Below are 24824 nucleotides of genomic sequence, written 5' to 3'. Positions count from 1 at the left end.
AGATATTTCATTTTTTTGAATGATAGATATTTAAGAATCCTCTTCAAGGGTGGGGATTGCACTGAGATCTGCAACCTTCTACAAAGTACCTTGACATGTAATCCTTAAAGAATACACAGATGATTTACACGGATATTTACAAACAAAAATCATTTTCAAATAAAAAAACAACAATAATATATTACACATATTGCATATATATAGAGAATCACAGAAATAATATGTCATGCACAGAGATACACGAACCAAAAAAGTATGAGTGATAGATATTTAATTTTTTTGAATGATAGATATTTAAGAATCCTCTTCAAGGGTGGGGATTGCACTGAGATCTGCAACCTTCAGTATCATAGAGCTTCCACAGAGATTGCATTGAACTCTGCAGGATTTAGGGCACGTCTCAATATATCCAACTGGACTACCCAACTACATTACCAGTTCTCTGGATTACCCAACTCCATTACCAGTAATCCAACTCCATTACCAGTTCTCAGAGTTTTAAGACTAAATGTTTTATAATATTGATAGTCTGGACAATTCAAATTCCATCCAACTGTTGTATATGCATTGCTGAATTAAATTACATCCAATCACTGACTGCAGTATATACATTAAAATATATTACAGAGTATTAAAATATATACATTCTTGAACTGAATTAAATTATTTCCCATGCCTAATAATATTCAGGGGAGTTGTGTCCAACCACAGACTCCCACTCGGCGCCCCGGGCCGGCGGGAGGACGATCGGCTGGTCATCCAGGAAGAGAGAGAGTTCATCGTGGGCATCGTCCCACGTGGCAACCTTGTTGGCGCCCAGGTAGAGCTTGTGGGAATCGAACTGCATACCGATGGACTGCACCCAGGTGAAATCGCGCTTCAGACCCTCTTTCTTGCTCTTGCCAATGAAATGCCCATTGATATGTAAATTGGTCTCAGAGACAAGGCAGAAATCCCGGTCCTTCTTGCCATGAAAGAACAACATAATGCCGTCCCCGTCAAGGGAGCAGAGCATTTTTCATTGTAAAGGCTCATTGTAGAGGCAGAAAAGGAGGAAACGGTTCGAATGCTTCCAAACAGCATCATTTGCAACCTGACTGGCTTCCTCATACATCACCTGGAATATGATCCCTTTCTATAGTAATAACATCCCAAAATGTTTAAAGCTCTTTAGGAAGAGGAGAATCCTCCTGGTCTACAGTTGAAAGTCCGATTTGTATTAAACCATGAATCACAATTGAAAAAATTGTCCAATTATACATATTCTAATATGATTTATAAACCATGTCTAGCAATATGCAGTCTGTACACTCTTTTCAGAGCCAATGACATTCCTAACCTTTGCATCAGCAGAAAAACCCTACAGGAACTTCACTGGAACTCAACCTTAAAGACCTAGCAGATGCAGGAGAGCTAATATCAAAAGTGCCAACTTCTAGTTTGCTGAAAAAGCTATAACAATACCAGCAGTGATTGTTGAAATATTCTGAACAACATCTTCCACTATACTACGCACTGTCGCAGCATCTGTTGATAATCTTGCACCTATTGCACAAATTTGGAGTTTGGATAATCACCAATATGATATATCTAACGTCTGCCCAAGGCGAATACAAATTTAGTGTTTACTCTTTGGAGTGTTTTCCTCCCATTAACAAAACGGTAAAAGGTTTGTCATCAATCAAACCATCACTATCATCAAACCATCCAATCTCCTGGTAAACAATCTTGTTAAATGTCAATGATCGTATAGGTCGCACAAGCCTGCCACCAGCAACAGCAAAACAGATGATCTGTGTTGGTCCCATGAGGAGGCATGTTGCTTGCAAAACTATATACATAAGTGCCCAGAATCTGGCATCTTTTCGAAGCTTATGTGGAAGTTCGTAAAAACTGGCAATAACACTTGGAAGCAAGAGACTAAAAATAGGAAATGTAACCCCATGAACAACTGCTGCAATGGATCCCAGTATGAACACTAGAGTCTCTGCCTTGTTGAGAGATGCTAGGCATGAAACAACATTTTTTCCATATTTTAACTGCCCATCCTCGACATCTCCCTGATTTTTGGACGAAAACCAATTCATGAAGCCCTTCTTTGGCTTACTTTTGCCTACTTGAACATTTTCCTGGAGACCAACTCCACCAGGCAACGAAAATGGAAAAGAAACAGAGTTACAACTACCACCAATTCCCGATGATCCACTTGCTTATAGATCGTCTAAGAGATGACTTTCGACTACTAAGCCTGCCAACGGTCCTGGAATCACGCAAATGCATTTACATATGCTCAGGATCATTTGCATATTGTTCTTTTGATGGATGTGTTTCCTGCAGACGTATAAGCTGGGAGAATGGCCCAGATGGGTTCATGATGAGCTGGGAGTGTGAACCTGAAATTAACATTTCTCATATCCATTAATAGCTCTGCGTGAGTAATGAGTAACGAAGAAGAGTCACCTCACTAAGCCTGTTGCAAAATATCAAATATTTTTTGTTGTTTGAACAATATTTGTTAATAATGGAATGGAGAAAAAATGTTTTATAAGCAAGTGGATGCTAGATTGTCGATATCTGTGTTGTTTGTTAATAAAGATTAAAAACTAAAGCATTGCAAAAATTTACCCTTTTCAAAAATACAGCCACGCTGGACGACAGCGATCATATCAGCATTTCTGACAGTAGCCAGACGATCTGCAACAATAACTGTTGTTCTATTTCTCATAATTCTATCAACAGCTTCTTGAACCACTCTTTCAGACTCTGCATCCAAGGCACTGGCAGCTTCATCGACGAGGAGAATTCGGGCATCTTTTAAAATAGCCCACGCAATTGCAATCCTTTGCTTTTGAACTCCATATAATTGGGTACCCATGCTCTACGAATTGGGTATCAAACCCCTGAAAAGAGCAACCATGACTGTCAGCATACACAAAATGTTGTGCAAAAGAAACGCATTTCCACAAGGAGGAACATACCAATCACCAATAATGAAGATCTATTTCTACAAACATGAGGCATGTTACGAATAAATTTTGCCGCATTAGCAAGCCCTGCAGAAGCCTGTATTTCCTCTGGTGTTGCCCCATCTTTACCATATGCAATATTCTCCTTAATAGTGGTTTCAAAGAGAGCAGGTTCCTGGCTTACAAGTCCAATTTTTTGCCTTATCCATTAAATTGTTTGATATCGACTATCTATAAGCACTTCAATGGGGAGTCTAGTCATTTTCTGCCGGCTGGGAAGGTAAACCATAAAGACTCGGTGCGTTGAAGCATCCCGGAAAACTCACTTCTTTCCTCGGTCTTATGATGCTCCTTCCCACCATCCCCATATTTCCAGTGAGAACCCAGAAAATATATGAACATAAAACCGCACTGGATAACCGAAGTGTACATCTTTAAGCTCAATATCAACCTGAATATCCTCAAGTACCAATCCATTTGTATCATATACATCAATCTCTGGCTTTCTATAAGTTGTCTCAAACATTTTGTAAGATGCAGCTTGTCCAGCTCCAAAGGCATTTAAACATGGTGATGCATATACATCAATCTCTGGTTTTCTGTCAATTGTCTCAAACATTTTGTAAGCTGCAGCTTGTCCAGCTCCAAAGGCTTTTAAACATGGACACGCCTGTCCCGGAGACCTGAAATCCAGCAGAACATTTATCATTGTGTTCTCATAACTGCAAAGATGACATTAATCACACTGGGAACCAGAATATCCTTCATGAATAATTAACCGTTATCCATACCAAAGAGCCAATGCAAAGGTGGAGAACAAAATAAAATGTAAAGACCCAACGCCCAAACTAGCTGCCAACCATTGATAAGCAGTAGCCTTGTAAGCAATTGTAAGGGAATTTTCATAGTCAGTAACAGCATTCTTCTCCCCGATAAAAGCAGCAACCTGAAATGTAACTAAAATGTGTTATTAATCTGAATAGATTATATACAATAGAACTGGTGCTCGTATGAAAACACGGTAACCCTCAATTTCAGATCTAAAGAAACCTGGTTTTATGACATGAAAAGGCGTGGTTTGTGTTGTTGATCACATACTTACCGTCCTAAATGAACCAATTGTCTGCTCCACAACATTGCCCGCTTCTACATATGCTTGCTGGCCTCAGCTTGACATCTTTGATATTATCATAGCCATAGCACTGCCCGCCAGTGCAAGAAGGGGAATCGTACATAGCATTACTAGGGTAAGTTTCCATCCTTTGATGAAGGCGACAACAAAACCTCCGAAGAATGTGGACACGACCTGGATGAATTTCCCAACCTGAACAAACAACGGCAAATATAAACATATGATAAAGGTTATTGTACAATCTTCCATTAGAGTAATATAATTACACTGTTAATTTGCACTTCAATTACAATTTTCACTAGTTACATAGTTAATGATCAGTTATACCATTGTGACTTATATCACGAATATAGAAGACATGTTGATGCTCTCAAGAAATGGAGGCTTGCGGTCCCATATGTACAAGAGAGAGAAATATTACAAAGTCTCTCCTGCAACTCACATGCACTTGGAAAATGTTATGACTCCATAACACAAAATCCTCAATTATGCAGATAATTGAAGGCAATGTATAAGCCAAACTTCTATCACCAAATACACAAACACATGAATGTTGACACATGAAGTCTCTAGTAGAATCAGACCAAAAATGTAAATATACATATCAGTGGCTCTGAATCCTGATACTTGTGCCATGATCAAATCTTAGATAAATAAGTACCATGACATTACTTCTACCGAATGATAGAAAACAGGCCAGCAGGATGTACTGAACATTTGGACATTTATGGAAGTAGATAAAGCCAGGTAACGAAATCAAGAAACAGTGAAGGTAGAAATTTCTACTAGGACCTTGTTGCGAATAGAAACAAAGGGCAAATCCCTAAGTGAGTTTGGATAATATCATCAATTGTCTCATAAAAAAGCACATGGACAAAGACCACCTTCCTAGATAGCATTTGTTGAAACTTGGAGGCGTGTATATCCTGCTCGAATGTAAGCAGTCAAAGGATGACCATGTATTGACAGATCCGTTGAATCAGGGTTGTCCAAGTTTATGGAATTGTGAACTAAACCTGATCTAGTTTTCTTTTGGATTTGGAACTACAACTAAACAAGTTTATTAAAATTGTGTGCTGCTCTTGAAATAATAACATTGTTTAACACAACAATTTGTGCTCTGTAAAGATTATCATCAAGAAAAGGAAATCAAGAAGTGTGCCAACATCTGCATCACAACCTGCACATTAATTGGAGACAAAATACAATCATTGCCTCTATGACTTGACTAGCTTCCTTTCATCAGTCTCTATTGCACAGATAGAGTTGTTTGACTACCACAAATGTTAAGTTTGAAGAACTTTGAAACTCTTTCAAAGATATACGAAAGTAGAGGAATCACAATGAAGTATGCAGATGGCTCAAATGGGGGTAATGCACCACTTCAACTTTGCATTTCTAAAACATTCTTCGTAAAACTTGGAGAAAACAATGTCTATGGATGTTGATCCACCTTTAATAGGGAATAGATGTGGCAATTATGTAGTATATTCAGTAGTTAGAGGGGTTGGAGTAGGCATTGATACATGAAAAGGATTCAAAATTAACCTCATCAGACAAAGCTAATAGGTGTACTCAACCCCAAGGAATTGTGTTGTTGTAAGAGGGAGTGTAGATTTATCTTCTTGTTCTTGCTTTGTTGATAGTTGTAGTTTCTTTGTGAATCCAATAGTCATTGAAGAGGGCTTTGAGCAGATGCTTGTGGAATTCCTGAACCAGAGACATCTTTGGTCTAACAATTATATATCGATCCATGGAAAAACAAAAATGCAAAACGTTGATTAGAGTGAAAAGAATTACCTATTGGACCAATAGATGGCTCTTGCCCAAAGGATTCTTTTTACTTGTCCAACTCCAATTGGTGCCATAGTTAATTTATCACCTTCTAAACTATAAATAATTTCAATATCAAAAACTTCCTTAGAAGCCTACAACTAATATCTTTTGCAGTCGAGATTGGTTTGCAACTTTGCATCTTGTTTTGAAGATTGTGATAGATCCTTGCAAGCATAATTGGATTCCCTAATGATGGGTCAGGTGTCCACTCTAAACATTGGGAATGTTTCTAAATTATAACGCAGTTTAAAAACCCAAGAATTCTACTTGAATCATCTCACAAGATATTTTTCAATTATATGAGAGATGAAGAGATGTAATGAAAATTGTTTAACAAGAAGAAGCCAAAATCTCTAACACGGACTCACAAAAACATCAACTTACATATTTCACTATGTAGAGGTTCATAGTTTGTCAAAGTTCAATTAGAATTTTTGGCTTTTTAAAAAGTGGAATTATACCCATCATCATGGGATCCAATTGAAGCTTTGAAACTTTGAAGGGACCAAAGATTCAATTGGATTCCCTAATGATGGGTAGGGTGTCCGGTGTCCATTCAAAACATTGAGAATGTTTCTAAATTATAGCATAGTTTAAAAATCCAAGAATTCTACTTGAATCATCATACATGTTATTTTTTCACAAGTTTGCTAAAATTAATTCATAATTATTATGTAACTAATTGCCCAAATATAAAAATGGTAATGCTAGGGGTAACAACTATCACAGGTGCAAAAGAACAAACAAATGTTGTCACTCTACCTCAAACCAGCACAATCAGGCAAGGGGAAGGAACATGCACCCTCATGATGTGACATTTATGGAACAAAACCACAAGAGAAGGATCAGAAACAGGTTCTCTCCCTCTTTGTTTGTTGGTATTAACGGATAGAAGTCACACTAATCTATGGGTGGCAGAATGGAAGAATCATGGAGAGTAAGAATGGAGATAAAGTAAAAGTAATGCATTCAATCTTCTTATACATTTGTTGCTTTTGTTGCTTTTATCTCCTTGCTGTCTAGTTAAAGAACATATTTCATTTTAGTAGTTGTGTTCCTAGGTTGTTCTAAGGGTATTGCTTATAGATATATCAATGTTAATGTCAAGGGTAATGAGAACATTATAAAGCAGGGAGGGTTGGACAAGTGGCTATCAATAAGTGGTCACACCTATTATATATATGGAAAGGTAAATATGTTTGGGACTTTTAGAGTTATGGCTTCTGTGAGATGAGCAATTTTGATCTGATAATTCCAGATCAATCACAATATGATTTTTAGTCAAACCAGGATGATCAATATGTTTGGGACTTCCACCTCAAACCAGGATGATCAATTAGGGTGAAGAACCATGCACTTGACAATGATGAATCTTAACCCAAACAGAAGGATAAGAAATTGTTTCACCCTTAGAAGCAAGAATTAGCTGCTTGAAGTCTCATTATCGTGTGGAGTGGCCAGATGGATGAACCATAGCAAGTTCCAAATAAATGAGGTGTTGAGAATGAAGAGAAAGATATGGCTTCGATCTTCTAATGCATTTGTTTCTTTTGAGACTCGCTTTCATCTCCTTTTTTTGTTGATTTTTGGGTAGCTGCGGGAGGTATTCCCAGCCACACAAGTCAAAATCAAAATCAAAAGAACGAAAATTTAATTTAATTTAATTTAATTTTAATTTAAGTTCAAATTAAAAGAAAGAAAGAAAAAAATTAATATAATTTAAAAAGAGACATGCCTCTTTAGAGCAACCACCTCTTTGGGGCAGACAACTTAATATCACTATAAAAAAGACACCCATTACACACTTATCACACACATATTTCTCTCTCTCTCAGACGTATCAAGTAATCTAGGGCAACCACCTCTTTGGGGCAACTTAATATCACTATAAAAAAGACACCCATTACACTCTTACCACACATGTTTCTCTCTCTCAGACGTATGAAGTAATCTAAGGAAGAGGCCAATGTTTCTAAGAAGTTGAATTTTTGTGTATAATTACTTAATGATCGTATGAAGTAATCTAAGGAAGAGCCAATGTTTCTAAGAAGTTGAATTTTTGTGTATAGTTACTTAATGATGTTCATATATCATTGGAAGTAATTACCAGATGTGGAAAATTGTGTTTGTCTAGCACTTGAAAAATCAACATGGTATCATAGCAATAAGATCTTGCAAGGAAAAATATGTGTCAAATTTTTGAGTTGTTACAATCTTTATGTAGCAACATATTTACTTTTTACTCCTACCTAAATTTATGCAAAGAATTCCATAAATTATGGTGGGCAAGTAATTCCTGGTAAATTTGTTTAATTATCGTAACATAAACAATGTACTACATATTTACTTTTTATTTCCACTGATTTTATGCGAAAAAATCACATAAATTATGGAGGAACGATTTAACAAAGTCAAACACTATATGGGTGGATTATAGCCTAATTCTAATCAAGTACAATAAAAAATTTAATATGAAGAGATTTAACCTCATAGCACTAATGAGTAATTGGTTAAAGATTATGTGTGGGGTGAATAACAACATAGATCCACTAATGTTCATAAGACATTAACCTAGGAGATTTAAAGTGCATAATAGAAGATTCTCCCAGGATCGAGCAGACATCTAAGATCTACCAAGAAGTTTGGACCATGCTCGTGCCACTTGAAGTTGGATCAATCAATTGGTAGCATGGCTGAGATGAATTATTCTTAATTATTTGATATCATAGAATACGGCTGACTTAAGCTCTAGAAATTAGAGTACCAGAACCAAGATAAGCGCTCACTTTTGGGCCTTGTTGGACAGTTTTAGGAACAAAGTTGAAAGATACTCTAGAGCTAGAGGGAGTTGAGGAGAAAATTTCCCAGTGACGTGATTCACAGGATGTCGATGAAAGTTGGAAGTCTAAGGTTTTGTAAACCCTAGAAGACTAGAAGTCTTGGATAAGACAGCCCTAGGGTTTTTAGATAAACCCCTAGAGCTAGACCTAGATCGATGTTTCCATTGAAAAAAGAAACCCTAGCTCAAGCCTAAAAGGAAAGGAAAGCAACATGCTAACGATCAGGACAAGGATGAGCATTTCTAGCTTGATGAGATTGCAATGCTTATTGCAAGAAGGCAAGGATCAAGAGGGAGTTGAAAATTCCCTACAATCCTCAGATTAAAAGGACCTCCTAATGAGGGTTGCAGGTACATTGTGAAGGTTGCTTAGGCTTAGGCAACAGATGTAAGCATTGGGAAGAACAAAGAAAAGTTTATGACAAGAGTATTCTCCCAGGGTGGAGCACAAACTCTGATAGAGAGATTTGTGTTCAAGAGGGAGAAATGGAACTAGACATCTAGAACCATGCCAGAAGACTAGAAGAGATTCCAGTTTAGAGGGAGCAGAGAGTCAAATAGAGTGGAATGATGCAGCCTACTAAAGATTGAAAGGGTCTCTCGTGATGATGAAAAGCAGTAGGCTCCCAAGGATGTGGATTTAGGTCCTTATGTACCTTTGGAACATCCTTTAGATCATCAGGAAGAGCTAGAAGGGTCCATTGAGCTAGTGGACCCACTTAGGGTCGTTGTTCCAAAATCCAAGAAAAGGTTGGCATGGCTTCGAAGTACATTGAAGGATGTAGAGGGACATCTAGCTCCCGGTGGCACCTTTAAGGAAAGAAAATGTCCTAAGAAATACTCTGAATATGTTGGTCAAGGTTGTCATTAATGTCAATATAGCATCGTTGGAGATCACAAATATTCTTATAATACATGAATAACCCTTGTTGTCCTAACCTCATGCAAACCCTAGAAAAAACCCTAATTGTATTGTAGCTAACATTAATACACACTCATGAAACCCTAGCTATGATGATAAAACCCTACTCTTTATTAAACATATACATTTCATGCAATCCCTATGGTGGTTCCCTTCCTCAATAATTCCACATGCCTCAGCACCAAAGTATATCGTATTGGTCCCTGTGGTCCCTACCTAACCAGCGTTTTGTCATCCAAATAAATAAACGCAAATATATACAAATGCCACTAGTCGGCTTCAACAAAAGTCAGCCTCTCCTCCAAGTGACGTGTCTATTCGTATAACTCAAAAAAACTTGTATATATTAACGCTTAAAACTCGACATTCAAGTCATAAAATCTCAGTGATCAATACAGATATGAGGCTCAGAAGGAGACAAAACTCGAGGAGGAAAAAGAACATTAATTGTTTGGGCAATTCTTGTGTTAAGGGTCTTTCAAGCTCGGACCTGAGTTACACTCCTCTAGAAAGGCATTAAACCTATAATCATTATCACTTGTGGAAAGCCCAGACTAAGTGGAACAATCATCTGTGGGAGGCTCAAAGCTACAACAATTTGTGGAGGCTTGGATTCATATCTCTGTGATAACTTCTGGAGCTCGGACCTCACATCAGATCTGTGATTACCTTGAGAACAGTCACTATGGAGAGTCATTCGTTAAGAGCTCGGATCTGTTGACACTCGGACCAACAATAAACCTTAAAGGACAGTTAGCTCGGATTGGAGGAAAGTTAGTTTGGATCACTTGTTGAGGACAGTTAGCTCGAATCACTTGTTGAGGATAGTTAGCTCGAATCACTTGTTGAGGAAAGTTAGCTCGGATCACTTGACTCGGACCTGTGATATCAACAATTCAGACCTTCTACATCTATGGTCATACAACAGTGCCTTGGATTGAGGCTCGAATCAACCTTCGGACCTGTTGCAGCCTAGGTTGAAGCTCAGACCCGTTGAGTAGTGCCTCGGACTTGTTTTACCTTTCAAAGTTTCGGACTGTCTCTGAACTGGAGCTCAAATAGATTTCTTCTCTAATATGTGACAGACCTTTCACCTGTGAGCTTGGTGTCGGACAGTAATAAAACTCGAATAACCTGTGATAGTTTCTTGTATATATAGAACAGTCTCGAACTTATTAACTCAAACATGTGGTGTTAAGTAAATCTGTTGGGTGCCTCTTTGAAGCTCGGACTAGTAAAAACTTTAGAAGAACAGTCACATGTTATGGTTCGGATCTGTGACTTGGCTTGAACCTGTGACAGTGTTTATAAAGCTCAGTCTACACATCAAAGACCTGTGGAATCTTGGCACACACATAAGCCCAGAACTGTGACTTGATCGGTGGAAGTCTAGTCCAATTATAGCTCAGACCTGTGGTGACTTTGTGAAAATTTCTAAATCTACACATCAGAAATTCTACTGCAATCACTGGTTTATCATCTCCTACTTGTTCTTTACATTCAACAAGTTATTTAATTACTTAAACAACAATGAAAACACTATTGCAGCCTACACATATATACAAATCATGAACTGAAATAAACTGAGACAATCACACAAGGGACACCGTTATTTTTGGACAATCGTCCCCAGAAAAAACCCAATTCGGGAAAACCGGTGCAACATATAGAGGGATTGTATTATTAAGCAGATTTTTTAATACAAGTAGGGTGCCAAATCTGGCTCACCCAATAGAGAATAAACCTGGAAAAAGTACCTCTATCCGGAGACAGATATTTTGACAATTCCAGCAACTGGATGATCAAACCCCACATATGACAATTGTTGTTCCCAACGCTGAGCAACGATGGCTGCTCCAAGCTCTGCGCTGGAATTGCGTCACCTCCTCTAGGAGTTGTGTCACCCTCCCAGTGAGCCTCCCTAGCTCAGAAGTCTATTTGTTGAACTACTGCTCTCTCTGCCCCACAGAAAACCCCAGTGCTGCCTCTAAGGGACTGCATCAGCCCCTCTAGCTTTTGTGTCACCCTCTCTGGAGTTGTGTTGTTGCTCTGCTTCTCTGCTATGTATCCTTGGCCTTGGACTCAGGTCCCTCTACCGAATTGCCCCTCTCATTGTAACTCAGATCACTTAGCTCGACTTTCTCAGCAAACCACGCCCTAGAAAAATCGAACTCTTTGATCTCTTGATGTATCTCCAACTGACCCTCAAGTCTCCTCTTATACTTTCCCTGTTGATGAATCAACGGTCGTGATCTAATCTTTAATCAACGGCTAAGATTAGAACAAGCTTGATCCTCGTCACTTAGAAGTTTCTCAGACATATTCTTATTAATACACATTAATATTTTTATTTTCCTAAGTTTAGACTTAAGAACCCATATTAATTATTTTAATAACTCCTCATCCGGGTGGAATTTCTCCAAACGATTTCTGGGTTCTGGAGATCTCATGTATTCTAGCCCCTCCACAAAATTTCGGAGCTAGAGCACATCTGATGCTACCCAAAATCAACACTCCCTCTTAGCGAGGAATGTGCTCTAGTAACACTTCTCAACAAAAGTACTACATTGATCCACTGCATCAGTCCTCTATGTTGTTGATGCTTGGCCTACTACCCTTCCGTTGCACCAATGCTTCATGTACTGCTGCCCATGACTCTGCCACTACCACTGCTACATCTGTACTGCAGCTCCCTCTCAAAATGTTGCATCGCGCTGCCCATAGCACTGCCACTGCTAACTGTTGCACTGCAACTCAGTTACTAAGTAAGTAAGTAATTGAAAATTCACCCAAAAACTGACATCTTGTTCAGCGTGGATGCCTCGTGATCCTAAAGCTACCTCTGCTGCTAATCTCCGTTGACCCTTTGCTGCCACTACGTTGTTGCAAACTGCTCTGTGCCTCTCGCACCGCTACAAAATCCACTACGCTGCCTCAGACTTTGGCACTCTAGCAATACCATTGTCGCTCCATCACACCTCGTTCCAACCAAGACTCGTCACTTTGCTACTGTCGCTAAGGGCTCCCGTAGCTGTATGCGATCCTAGAGTTTGGGCACCTCAAGGATCCTGCCCTCGTGTAGTCCTCTCGACTACAACTCCATGTCACCCCACCTCTTCTCTAGAGGTGCATGAGCACTCATGGCACAATCGTCATCCTCGCTTTCCTTGTCCGCTTTCGCTGGAGCAGCCTTTGGTTCAGAAGCCTCCCCCTTGCCCTTCTTCCGAGGGCACTGAGTGGCATAATGTCTCAGTTCCCCACAGTTGAAGCATTTGACCTTGGTTATGCCCCCCTTCTTTCTCTTTTGTTGCCCTTGTTGTCTCGTCGATGCGAGAGTCGCATCCTCCTCCTCCTCCTTGACCCGGGCTCCCTTGCCGCTACTCCCTGTCTTTGTCATCCTCCTGAGCTCTTCTTGTCGAAGAGCTGCCCACATCTCCTCCCAACTGGGGAGAGTCACTTTGCCCAAGATACTTTGGACAAAAGTCTCCCAGTCCTCGGTGACTACATTTAGGGCAGTCCTGACCATGAACTCAGGATCTGGTGTAGACCCCACAGAAGTCAACTAGTCGTGAATCCCTTGCAACCTGAGAAGGAAGGGATCGATCTCTTCTCCCTTCTGCATCTGGTACTGTCTCAGTTGATTTTCTAATAGCATCTTTCGTTGGACGGAAGATCCCTGATACAAGGTGGTCAGCGCCTCCCACATCTCCCTTGTTGTGTTCTTCTCAGCAATGTGTGGTACTACATGATCTTTGACCCTATCTAGGATCATGCACTTGGCCTTAGCCTGGGCCTCCTCGTACTTCTTCAATGGATCAGCATCGACCAGCTCAGCAACTACCTTCAAGGCATAGTCCTTGATGTGATGTTTGTCTAGGATTGCCAGGATCCTGGCCTTCCAGATGACAAAATTGGATGCTCCATCCAATCTGTCATAATCCCTTAACCCATTCATTGCCATCTCTGCTAAAAAATAGGTCAAGTTCTCTTCTCCCTCTACAACTGTCAATCTAGCACGACTTGGATCTGGATTTCTTTGGCGCTAGAAATCCTTTAAGGAACAAGCACCTCTAGACACCCTCTCAGTCCCGATTTCCTTCACGAAAATCCTCCTACCAACTATCAAGTCACTTCCTCTCCAATCCTCCTTTGCTGCTGCAACCTGGATCTAGATTTCTTTGGCTAGAAACCTGTCAAGGCAATGACTCCCTCTACCTCGATTGTGTCTCCACAGACACTATTCTACACCAATCAGAAACACCATCCCACCAGCTCCTCAAATCGAATCTTCTCTTCTCCCTCAGCCTGGTAATTAACTGTTTCGAAGCTCTCAGGCTATGCACTTGCCTAGAGAGCTGACACAATCACTGTGTGGGCTCCTCTATGGCTCTGCGTCACCCTCTGCAGGCTCGAAATGCTGATGTAGGCACTACATGAGCCTCTGCGTCACTTCTTTGGCTCAGTGTTACTCCTGCAGTTGTTCCTCTGCCTCTGAAGCAGCACTGTCACTCAAGACAACTACTTCTCTGCAGCAAATTCTCTGGATTTCTCGGTTGGTGTCTTCAATCTCCTATGAGCTGCAATGCTCTGATACCATGTGAAAATTTCTGAATTTACACATCAGAAATCCTACAGCAATCACTGGTTCATCATCTCCTACTTGTTCTTTACATTCAACAAGTTATTTAATTACTTAAACAGTGATGAAAACACTATTGCAACCTACACATATATACAGATCATGAACTGAAATAAATTGAGACAATCACACAAGGGACACCGTTATTTTTGGACAATCATGCCCAGAAAAACCCAATTCGGGAAAACCAGTGCAGCATATAGAGGGTTTGCATTATTAAGCAGATTCCTTAATACAACTAGGGTGCCAAACCCGGCTCACCCAACAGAGAATAAACCTAGCAAAAGTACCTCTATCCAGAGACAAATATTTTGACAATTCCAGCAACTGGATGATCAAACCCCACAGATGACAATTGATGTTCCCAGTGCTGGGCAGCGATGGTTGCTCCAAGCTCTGCGCTGGAATTGCGTCACCTCCTCTAGGAATTGCGTCACCCTCCCAGTGAGCCTCCCTTTCTCAGAAGTCGATTTGATGAACTGCTACTCTCTCTGCCCCACAGAAAACCCCAGCGCTACCTCTAAGGTAGTGCGTCAACGCCTCTAGCTTCTGTGTCACCCTCTCTGGAGCCGCGTTGTCTCTCCTGCTGCTGCTTTGCTTCTCTGCTATGTATCCTCGGCCTTGGACTCAGTGCCCTCTGCCGAACTGCCCCACTCACTGCAACTCAGATCACTTAGCTCGACTTTCTCAGCAAACCACGCCCCAGAAAATCGAACTCTTTGATCTCTTAGTGTATCTCCAACTGACCCTCAAGCCTTCTCTTATACTTTTCATGTTGATGAAACAACGACCGTGATCTAATCTTTACTCAACGGCTAAAGATTAAAACAGGCTTGATCCTCGTCACTTAGAAGTTTCTCACACATATTCTTATTAATACACATTAATATTTTTATTTTCCTAAGTTTAGACTTAGAAACCCATTAAAAATATTAGTTATTTTAATAACTCCTCATCCGGGTGGAATTTCTCCAAACGATTTTTGGGTTCTGGAGATCTCATGTATTCTATTCCCTCCACAAAATTTCGGAGCTAGAGCACATCCGATCCTACCCAAAATCAACAGACTTAAAATCTTTGGACAATGAAGAACTCATGAAGAACTGAAGGCTTGAATAGTGATGAGTTAGGAGACATGAAATATTAAATAATTTATGATTTTGAACAGTGAAGTGAAAAAGTCTTGGAACGTGAAACATTAGGAGTCTTGGAGCATTTCTTGGAGTAGTTGAGCAGTAAAGTATTTGGATAGTGAAGAAGCCTTGGGTAGTGAAGAAATTGAAGCTCTAGACAGTGAATTATTTGGAGCTTTAGACAGTGAAGCTTTTGAGAAGTTTCGAGCGTCTCTAGTGTGCAGATCTTGTGAAGTTTGGAGCATCTCTAGTGTGCATATTTTGTGAAGTCTAGTGTACAGATCTTGTGAAGTCTAGTGTACAGATCTTGTGAAGACTTTTTTAAGCATCGTCGAAGATTTAGTGCACACCTTGGAGAAGCCTTCATTTTTTGGGACAACTTATTGAAGCCATCATGAGGTGACCTTGGAGTTTTTGTTTGGGTGACATGAAGCGCAGTGGCAATACCTTCTAAGAAGATAAGGTTGTCATTGATGAAGTGATTTGGAGAAGGCAGTTTTGAAGATATTGTTAGTGCTCGTTGCAGAAGATATTCGGAGCCATAAAGAATCATCAAACTTATCTTGACGAATTGAAGTTGAGGGTTGGAGCCTCATAGAGACAATGTTGGTGCCTTGGAAGATAGGGTTGGAGCCCTAGAGGATAGGAGTCTTCAAGAAACCAGGTTGGAGCTTGTACCAGAGATAGGGTTGGATCCCTAGAGGTTGGTGCCTCAAATTGACAAGGTTGGAGCCTTGGGAAGTCCAAATCGATGCTTGGCATAATATAGGTTGGAGCCTGGGAGATTGAAGATTGGTGTCTTCATCTAGGGTTGGAGCCCTACACTATTATTGTACTCAATATATCTGATTAATAAAATTATTTATTCTATCATTGTTCATTTTGTGTTCTAATTATAAGTGATCTAACTGGTAAAAATAACAATTGAAAAGAAATATTGATTCACCCCCCCTCTCTGTGTTTCCAACAATTGGTATCAGAGCCAGTACCTTCACTCAAAGCCTAACAACTTGAAGGTAGATCCTTAGAACATTGATTGCAAGTCCAAGGAAGAAAGCCTCCAATCCTTCTAAAGATGTCTCTTCTTCAACCATGAAACTAGAAGATAATCAAATTGGGAAAGCTCCATTGTTCAATGGAAACTTTGATATATGGAAGGCAAAAATGAAGAATTATTTAATGGCTCAAGGTTTTGAAGTTTGGGAATCCATGATTACTGAAAGCATGATGGAAAAAGAATCCAAGGAATATAATGCAAGAGCAATGAAAGCAATCTTGACTGGGCTACCAAATCCCATAAAGGCCAAAATGGAGAAATGTTCATCGGCAAAAGGTATGTGGGACAAACTTCAAAATCTTCGCTCAAAAGGAGCATTGACCATGACTTCTATTCATGAAGATGATGGAAAGCAAGAAGGAAATCTAGAACCCATAAAGGAAGTTGAAAACAAGAATGAAGACATCAAGGCCAAGGAAGACCTAGAAGATGAAGAAAATAAAAAAGACTTCAAAGAAAATCTCATAGCAAAACTTATAGCTGCCCTAGAAGAGATAAGCAGTTTGAAAAAAGAAAATGAAGAGCTTAAGAAGCAATTACAAGATGGTGACCATAACCTTGACAAGACAAGGAAGGAAGTTGACCTAATGAAGAGCTTAAGAAGCAATTACAAGATGGTGACCACAACCTTGACAAGACAAGGAAGGAAGTTGACCTATTTAAGCTTCAGGTACAAGAAAGAGATAAGGATCTCACCAAGCTAAAGGAGGATTGTCATCAAAACAAGAAAAGACATCATGAAGAAGTCATATCCATGACAAATCAATTGGATAAAGCAGAAAAAGAAAGAAATGCCATGATATGCCAACTTGAAGAAAAGAATGAAGATATGTCCAAGTTAAAATCAGAAATCACCTCACTTAAGGCCCAATCATGTGAAGCAACCAGAATAAAGGAAGAAATGGAGAACCATCTAGCAAAGAAGGATGAAGAATGCAAGATGTTGAACGAAGAAATTAATCTCCTGAGAAAAGAAGTTGATCATCTGAATAAGAGTCTAAAGAGCTCCCAAACCCTAGATGACATCCTAAGTCATCAAATATCTCCTCTTGATAAATCAGGTCTTAGTTATGCAGATGAACCCTCAAAAAGGAATGACGCAAACTCTAATTCTTCAAACAACAAGGATGTGGAGAAGCTTGGAAGAAATATTAATGCCCCCAGCTCCAGCAAAAGCAAGGAGAAGAGTCAAGATGACATTGGAAGAAACCCTACTTCAAGAAGATATGCAGATGGTGTCAAGAATGCAAGAAGCAAGAAATTTGATCAAAGGATCCCAAGACAGATTGACCTTAGAAGTTCATCAAGGCAATCTCCATCCTCCAAGTACCAAAGTATATTTTTTGGTTATTGCTATTTTTGTACAAATTTTGGGCATATGGCAAAGGATTGTAGGGCATACCACAAGGACAAATATAATGGTCCCCATCAGTTTCCCAGAAGCAACTTTGTAGGAGGAAATTATGCTTCTTCATTTATGTACAAAACTGAATGCTTCAATTGTCATAACATTGGACATATGGCTCATAAGCACAACTTTGTAGGAGGAAATTATGCTTCTTCATTTATGTACAAAACTGAATGCTTCAATTGTCATAACATTGGACATATGGCTCGTGATTGTAACTTGACTCGGGTCCCTAAACAAGCTAAAAACATGTCTACCAAGCAAGAAAAGAAAGTTACACAAGTATGGAGAAGGAAGCAAATTGGATCCAAAAGTCTCTTGAACAACTAAGACACCCACTCATGTTGTTAATTTGATGAGTATATCTTTGGCAAATATGATTTTCCAAGTTTTAATGATGAAATACTGCAAAGAAGAAGACCAAGTTTTAATGATGAAATTCTGCCAAGAAGAAGACCATGCATACTCTTAGGGGGAGCTTATGATTCTTGACTATTCTTGCAGAAGTTATCCATGAAGAGCCATATGAAATCCTTGATGAGTCATATATGTACAATCTTGATAGATCATCTCTCGGGAGTAGCTCATGAAATTATGAAGATGTCTTCCACTTGATCACTACGCATCAATCTTTCTTAAAGCAATCTTTCGTGAGCTAGAGGTGTTCATCACATGAAGAAATGCAAACACATCTATCATGGACCACATTGCCAGAAGGAAGAGCACCTTGACAGGGGGAGCAACATATCTATCATGGAGAACTATCATTAATGAAGGGAATACGATGGAGCAGCATATCAAGAAGCATCTTGATAGGGGGAGAGAATGTTGAAAGGGCAAGAATATTGCCATCAATGACAAAGGGGAAGACTGTTGGTCAAGGTTGTCATTGATGTCAATATGGCATTGTTGGAGATGGCAAATATTCTTATAATACAGGAATAACCCTTGTTGCCCTAACCTCATGCAAACCCTAGAAAAAACACTAATTGTATTGTAGCTAACCCTAATACACACTCATGAAACCTTAGCTATGATAATAAAACCCTTCTCTTTATTAAACATATATATTTCATGCAATCCCTATGGTGGTTCCCTTCCTCAATAATTCAACATGCCTCAGCACCAAAGTATATCGTTGTGGTCCCTGTGGTCCCTACTGTTGAACATTTGATAAACTAGCACTCCCCATGTGTTTCGCAACATGGACTAACCGCCTCATGTGGATCCTTATCTCTGGCAATGCGATCGTTAACTAATACCTGCGGGTTTTGGTCTAACGGCAATCGTGATTACCAACAAGTGGTATCAAAGCATAGGTCACGAGTTCGATACCTGATCTAGAACCTAGATGGGTCATCCTTGAGATGACAAGGGACGGGTTGTACACCACCTTGGAGCCCCAACACTTGAGATATTTTGATGTCATGTCACTCATTTTCCTCTTGTAAGGGTGATGTAGGGCACTTTTGCGCATGACATATTGGCATGGAGACTTTTGATGGCTTGCACATGATTGTTAAGGCACTTCATGGAGTATGGATCACTCCTTAACATTACCTCACACTTGAGGGCTTATTGAGCTCATTTGGAGAGTGACATCACACTATTAGAGTATTAGAGTATTTGTTGCCCTTGTAGGTTAAGGCACTAGTCTATAATTGTGCTACTAAATTAAATTTCCCTAAACCCTCTCTCTTAAACATCTAGGGTAATCACTAGAGTTTTAAAAACAAATTTGTGCATAATGTGTTGTTTTATTGCATACGGGTCATTAGTCTAACATTAGAGGGCATGAACCCTAGCTTTGAATATTTTGGTCATATTAGGCCTTGCCAAGCCCTCTACCTATCTCAAGACCTCCAAAACAAGTCATCTTGAGCCATAGCATTAGAATACCTTGTAGGTGGCATAGGGAAGCCTCCCTTGTGATTGAAATCACTAAATAGCATGAGGAAGGTTGTTGAGGTAATAGTGGCAACCCTTCCTCATTATTGCCATAGACTTTGGTTGTTTCTCGGTGAGTCCATTCACTAAATCTACTAGATTTTGCGGCAATGAGCCTAGGCAATACTTTTTTACACAAACAAGAAGATCAACCTATTTGAGGAGATTAAAGGTGTCTAAAAGGAAAACGTCTATCATACCTTACCTACAAAATTGAAAAACAACAACTGGTTTGAGGAAGATGGGTTCATGGTACATAGTTTACGCACATTGTTTATGCTGATTGACAACATCTATAGCTTCATGTTAAGTTTATGCACATCGTTTATGCTAAATGGGGCCACTTATTTAGTCATTTCCAATTGGTGCACTGTATTTAGCTACAACATGTTATTTTCCATCATTCACTACATAATTTTCACTGCAAAGGGATTATTTACACATATTTGCATGCATTGAATTGAAGATTGACCACTAGAAAGGTTGAAAGACACACATATGAAGGAGGTCTGAATTGCACATCTTCTCATGCTGGCGAGTTGTCCACATATCTTGTCTATCTTGATTGAATAACTCTTCTAGAAAAGCACATTTTAAGGTGAGGTTGTTACTACTAATTGGGATATTTGACTTGGTTTATGAGACCATGCTCACAAATGCAAACAAATAAAAGCCATGGGAGTGGAAAAAAAAAAAAAAAAGAAATTCACCCTCTATCCCAAAAGATAACTTACCCTCTATGACATGGCCGCAACCTTTGTTATAGTGTCCCAAATCTCTCTCACACAAAGATATCCAATCACTTCATCAGTGGGCCTCCACCTTCATTGCATTTAAATTTAAAACAAATGATATAATTATAAAGCAACAAATGAGTATTATTAAAACAAGCATGGAACCATATAACCATATAGTAATGTACTAGCAAACAAGTGAATCCCTCAATACATACCTCCATACCTCCATCGCCTTTTCCCGCTACACTTTTGCAACTAAACCCAAATATAGGTTGTAAAGACCTGTTCAATTTCTCCACCCACTAAATCCCAAAACAAAAGGGAAAGAACAAAAATAGATGAATAATCATATAAGAAAAATAAAATATCGCGTAAGAAAAATAGATGAAAGAGCACATAAGAAAAAACAAAATATCAAATAACAAATTAGCATGGCCATGCTTAAAAAAAACACGTAAAAGTTATTTAAAAACAAAGCACACAACAATAACAAAAGATGCAACCAACAATAGCAAACAAATAACAAAACTAAACAAACAAACAAAAAGAAACAATAGATGGAGACACTGAGTAGTAATCCCAAAATGCGTCGATGGCCAACCAAAGACACCCTGCACACCAAAAACATATTATGAATAATATATTTAATACACAAACTATTCTAAGAAACATGAAACAAATATCTTATGAGAATATCATGATTGAAAACAAAATGTTTCCTAAGCAATATTATGCAAAAATACATCTTATGCAATCACAAAAAATCATAATTTCTTAACAAGAAGGGAGAAAGGAGTACCGTTGCATTGGAATGAGAAGATATCCTTGAACTCGCTTTCTAGCTCTACACTCTCCTACACATCTGTAACTTTCTCACACAAAAATATTTATGTAGTTTCATCAATTCTCCTTTGTCTTCCTTTACCTACATTTGCATAGTATTCATTATATAAATAAATCCCAAACAATATAATATGCATTCAGTTATACCTTTGTTATGGTGTCTCACATCACAGATAGATATTCAGTAGTTTCACCCATGGTCCTTCACCTTTCTTGATCTGCATTGCATCTAAATTTGAACAAACGCACATCCTATAACAATGAATCAATAAATGAGTTAAATTAAAATGGAAATCAAAACCATATAATTTAGTAACAAACAAGTAAGTTCCCTCATACATACCTCTTTCGCCTTTGCAAATAAACAAGTAAATTTCTCCACACATACCTCATTCGCCTTTGCCCACTACACTTGTGGACTCCTACACATCCACAAGTTTTATCAATGCTCCTCCATGTTCTTTTACCTACATTTGCATAACACTTGTTATATAAATAAATATCAAAAATAATATAATATGTATTCAATTATACCTTTGCTATGGTGCCTCACATCACAAACATATTCAGTAATTTCACTAATGGTCCTTCACTTTTCTTGATCTGTATAGAACTAAATTTCAACAAACATACATGATACAATGATGAAACAACAAATGAGTTCAATTAAAATATGTATGAAACCAAATAATTTAGTAACAAACAACTAAGTTCCCTCATACATCCCTCTTTCGCCTTTGCGACTAAACAATTAAATTTCACCATACATACCTCATTCGCCTTTGCCCACTACACTCACATCCATAAGTTTTATCAATGCTCCTCCACGTTTCTTTACCTAAATTTGCATAGCACTTATTATATAAATAAATATCAAAAATAATATAATATGTATTCAATTATACCTTTGTTATGGTGCCTCACATCACAAACACCTTTGTTATGGTGTCTCACATCACAAACATATTCAGTAGATTCATTAATGGTCCTTCACCTTTCTTGATCCGTATTGAACTAAATTTCAACAAACATACATGATACAATGATGAAACAACAAATGAGTTCAATTAAAATATGCATGAAACCAAATAATTTAGTAACAAACAACTAAGTTTCTCCATACATACCTCTTCGCCTCTCCCCATAAACAAGTAAATTCCTCCATACATACCTCATTCGACTTTGCAACAAACATACATACCTAAATTTCAACAAACATACATGATACAATGATGAAACAACAAATGGGTTCAATTAAAATATGCATGAAACCAAATAATTTAGTAACAAACAACTAAGTTCCCTCGTACATACCTATTTCGCCTTTGCGAATAAACAAGTAAATTTCTCCATGCATACCTCATTCGCCTTTGCCCACTACACTTGTGGACTCCTACACATCCACAAGTTTTATCAATGCTCTTCCACGTTCCTTTACCTACATTTGCAATTTTGCATAGCACTTATTATATAAATAAATATCAAAAATAATATAATATGTATTTAGTTATACATTTGCTATGGTGTCTCATATCACAAACATATTCAGTAATTTCATTAATGGTATTCACCTTTCTTGATCTGTATTGAACTAAATTTCAACAAACATACATGATACAATGATGAAACAACAAATGAGTTAAGTTAAAATATGCATGAAACCAAATAATTTAGTAACAAAAAACTAAATTCCCCCGTACATACATCTTTCGCATCTCCCCATAAACAAGTAAATTCCTCCATACATACCTCATTCGCCTTTGTCCACTACACTTGTAGACTTTGCATCAACCCCAAACCCACACTATGGGTTGTCAAGGTCTTCCATAATTTCCCCACCCATTGAATCCAAGAAAAAATATGTAACGAAAGAAAATAAACTCAAAGGACACAAATGGAACCTACCCTAATATCACACGCAATGTACCAAATAGAAATCAAAATAGACACTTAAATATGTTATGAGAATATCATAAATGAAAAAAAAATGTCTTCTAAGCAATATTATGCAAAAATACATCTTATGCAATCACAAAAAATCATAATTCCTCAATAAGAAAGGGGAAAGGAGAACCATTGTACTGAAATGAGAAATATCCTTGAACTCACCTGTTGGCTATAAACTCTCGTACACATCTGCAACTTTCTCACACAAAAATATTTCCATAGTTTCATCAGTGCTCCTCCACCTTCCTTTACCTACATTTGCATAGCGTTCATTATATAAATAAATCCCAAATAATATAATACGCATTCAATTATACCTTTGCTATGGTGTCTCACATCACAGAAAGACATTCAGTAGTTTCACCAGTGGTCCCTCACCTTTCTTGATCTGTGTTGCATCTAAATTTCAACAAACGCACATTATATAATAATGAATCAATAAATGAGTTAAATTAAAATGGGAATCAAAACCATATAATTTAGTAACAAGCAAGTTCCCTCATACATACCTCTTTCGCATTTTCCCATAAACAAGTAAATTTTCTCATACATACCTCATTTGCCTTTGCCCACTACACTTGTGGGCTCCTACACATCTGCAAGTCTCTCACACAAATATTTTTGTAGTTTTACTAATGCTCTTCCACCTTCATTTCCCTACATTTGCATAGCACTCAATATATAAATGAATCTCAAATAATATAATATGCATTCAATTATACCTTTGCTACGGTGTCTCACATCACACAAATTTATTCGATAGTTTCACCAGTGGCCCTTCACCATTTTGGATCTATATTGCACAAAATGTCAACAAACATGCATGATATAAAGATGAAGCAACAAATGAGTTCAATTAAAATGGGCATGAAACCATGTAACTTGGTAACAAACAAGTACCCCATACATACATCTTTCGTCTTTCCCCATAAAGAAGTAAATTCTTCCATACATACCTCATTCATGTTTGCCCACTACACTTGTAGACTTTGCATCAACCCTAAACCCACATTTGGTCTTTTAGGTCTTCTTTAATTTACCCATTGAATCCAATATATATATATATATATGAACAAGAGAAAATAAGCTCAAAAAATACACAAAAAACAAAATACCAAACCGTAAGTTAGCATGGCCATGCTCACAAATACAAATATATAAAAGCCACAACATTATAAAAACAAAATAGAACAACAAAAGAAACAAAAAAGACCAACAATAGAAAAATACAACGAAAACAACAAAAGTAAAACATAAAACTCAAATAAGAGATAGCGCACTACAACTGCCAAAAGCATCCATGGCCAACCAAGGGGACCCTGCACACCAAAAAATGAAAGTATCAAACATAGACTAGCAAATATTCTAAAATATATTAAGTACACATGAAATATTATGAGAAATATGAAACAAATAAG

General features: G+C 38.3%; 1 pseudogene across 1 annotated transcript; it reads right to left on the bottom strand.

Annotated features, from left to right (window-relative positions):
- Positions 1-782: 782 nt before the first annotated feature.
- LOC149236073 (ABC transporter B family member 11-like) lies at positions 783-24702 on the bottom strand (annotated as a pseudogene). The gene is made up of 10 exons (XR_016246205.1): positions 23569-24702; positions 21994-22897; positions 21607-21881; positions 21416-21478; positions 20832-21227; positions 4069-4290; positions 3550-3912; positions 3013-3462; positions 2626-2900; positions 783-2393 (listed from the first exon to the last, which is right to left on the bottom strand). The product of XR_016246205.1 is annotated as an ABC transporter B family member 11-like (transcript).
- Between the last annotated feature and the right edge of the window lie 122 nt (positions 24703-24824).

Source organism: Pinus tabuliformis, chromosome 8, assembly GCF_031772625.1.
Source record: "Pinus tabuliformis cultivar Carrire ecotype Pingquan chromosome 8, CPIR1, whole genome shotgun sequence".
NCBI classification, from domain to species: domain Eukaryota; kingdom Viridiplantae; phylum Streptophyta; class Pinopsida; order Pinales; family Pinaceae; genus Pinus; species Pinus tabuliformis.
Note: the sequence above shows the minus strand (reverse complement) of the source record. Positions and strands in the feature narration are given on the sequence as shown.